Source organism: Betta splendens, chromosome 11, assembly GCF_900634795.4.
Source record: "Betta splendens chromosome 11, fBetSpl5.4, whole genome shotgun sequence".
NCBI classification, from domain to species: Eukaryota; Metazoa; Chordata; class Actinopteri; order Anabantiformes; family Osphronemidae; genus Betta; species Betta splendens.
This window is the reverse complement of record NC_040891.2, coordinates 7,175,518-7,178,194: the sequence shown is the minus strand read 5'-3', so window position 1 is coordinate 7,178,194 and position 2,677 is coordinate 7,175,518.

The following is a 2,677-nucleotide window of genomic DNA, read 5'->3' as shown; positions in this document are numbered from 1 at the left end:
CTGTGTCTCCTTTTCTGTCTCTGTTGGAGTTAATGATTCACATTGTTAACATATGGCTGTGAACTTTGTCTGCATTGGCAGGTTTTCTGCTCCCGTTCGCACGGGACACTGGGATTCCTCATGGCAGACAGCGCGTCTCCCCTCTAGAAAACCGCATACGATGCCATCACCTCGCGCTTGGTGACAAACGCTGCGTTTTCCACACACTGTGATCTCATCGGGCCCGTCTGTCAGAACCTGCTGCGCGTGTCCTTTCCCCAGTGGATGGTGACTCAGCACCACGTGGAAGGCACAGGACATGACATGACTCACAGCTGCTGATCACGACTCTGCTCGTAGCCCACACAAAGTGTAACTGCCCCCTCTGCTGTTGAGGCCATGTCATGGCGATCAACAAGCTAATCATGGGAAGCTATAACTAAATGTATTTGACCACTGGAAATTTCAATCAAGCATTTTTATGCTTTCTGATATTTAGGAACGGGAATCTCTGATTAACAAGTCTGCTGTCTGAATAAGCACTTACACTGATACAGTTTGTCAGTTATTGTCTCTGCTCACGAACACGGCAGCAGAACCACAAACAAATTAGTCTTTGTTCAATGCTTCATAGCCTGCTCTGAATATGAATGCCATGCACTCTGCAAATTTTAAATGCACGTTCTTATTCAGCGTCTGTGTTGCTCTCCTGCTCGGCGTAGCATGAGGGAGTTGGGCCTTTCAAACGCTTTGATTGACAGCAGCGCTCACTGGCTTAGATGGAGATAAGACATGCCTTGTGTTTACAGGTGCACAGTCCTAGTGGAGATATCTGCATGGACCGCATGAAGCTGTAGTTTGTGAAAGGGACTATTTGGGCATGTTCGTATGATGGCTGATGGTGTATTCATTCCTTTTTACCGTCATTCATTGTTCACTTTCCAGTTTTGTGTAAATCAGCCTGAAAATAGTTTACAATGAGAAACAGGCACATTATCAGCATTAGTAATCTAATCACTTATTAATGAATGAAAATCAATTTACTGTAATTTCACTTATAATATAGAAATACACTTTGATCAGTCTATCTAAAGTCTAAAGGTTTAAGCGAGAATCTTCTGTTTTTGCGATACATCAAAACGCTGCAGGACAAACATTCAATTAAATAAATGACTTTTGAAATTACAGCATGTATATTATTATGATTATTTTGCTGATTAGATTAGTAAGTGTGGAGTCACAGTCAGTGCAGGCAAAAGACTCCCTGTTTTTGTCGTTACGTGGATAAAAACAGACCTCTCAATACCCGTGACTTGAATATACAGAAGCTTCACCTGAGGTTTCAGTGGATCCGGGCTAATGCTGAGCACAGTGTCTGTTAAATCGCTTAAAGAGCGACATGACATCAAGAGGCTGTGAACTACTTGCATGTCTGCTATAGGGAACGCGGAGGGGAAAAAAGGCCAAGAGGTTCGGATTCTTCTGCTAGAGCCTTGATCTCCGGCAACACTCGGCGCTGCCTGGCTGATCTAGGCCACACTACTAAGCAGCCATCTCTGCAATGTGCCATTGTGAATCGTGGCCCTTTAAAAATGCATGTTCGCTCTTGGCTCTGTATCTTTAATGAGGTGTGTCTGAAATATTTGATAGCCTTGTGCTCATTTGAAAAACAAATACACTTATTTTCATTAATATTTGATACGGAAATGAATATATGTAAAACACATACATTAATTAGTCTGTTTTGATCAATTGTCTCTGTATTTCCGCACGGTAACTCCCCACAGGCTACGCTGGTGCATATCATTCTCCGGTGCTTCAGAGCAAAACCATTTAATTTCCAAAATGGGATTTAGCATCTTTTAAGACTATGCACACTCAAAGAAATTATCAATTTTCACTCCGCACTGAGCAGGATTTATAAAAAGAGGGTGTTTGTCACATTAGAATTTGTTGCTTGCAGGATAAATGAATAGGGATGTAAAAAGCACAACTGTGGCTTTGCAGATTAGTAACTGTGACAACTGAGAAGTGACTTTGCCTCAGAGGCCCACAAACATGGCTGTGGTGTCAGATGAGGTGACTGAAGTCGGGGGATTTGGCCTGTTTTAAAAAGCCACTCCGTGCTGTGTAGTTTGAAGGCCAGGGGCACAGTGGTATGTTTCCTTATGCGCATATAAGTAATTTGAAATGTCAGCGAGGAGAATATTTTGAATAAAGGTTGAATATTGATTATTGAAGGTTATTTAAAAATACCTAAAACATGTAGGATTTTCAATGATTTTTAAGGGGTCTTGTGACAATGTCACAGTCTGTAAACACATGGCATCACAAAGGTATTGTCAGGGTTGGACTAGTTTAGCACAGGCTTCTATCTTTTAATGCTATTGCTATTAGGATTGCTTATTGCTTTCTTATAATTTATTCAAGGCCTATACTATTTTATGTAACTTCCTGATGACATCATGTGGTCAGCTTCAACTAAAAAACAAATGATAACCTTGTGAATGTAGATGTTATGACAGAGTTGAGATAGTAGAGACACGTGACCTTACCAAACCTAAAACCACAGGACGGAGGTCACTCCTTATGTGGAAGACAAAAGATCTCAGGTAAGCCACAGTTAGGACGATGGTGATGCCTCCCTTCGCCACTAGATGGCGATGGAGGCCTGGATAAACAGCGCGTTAAGGCTCGT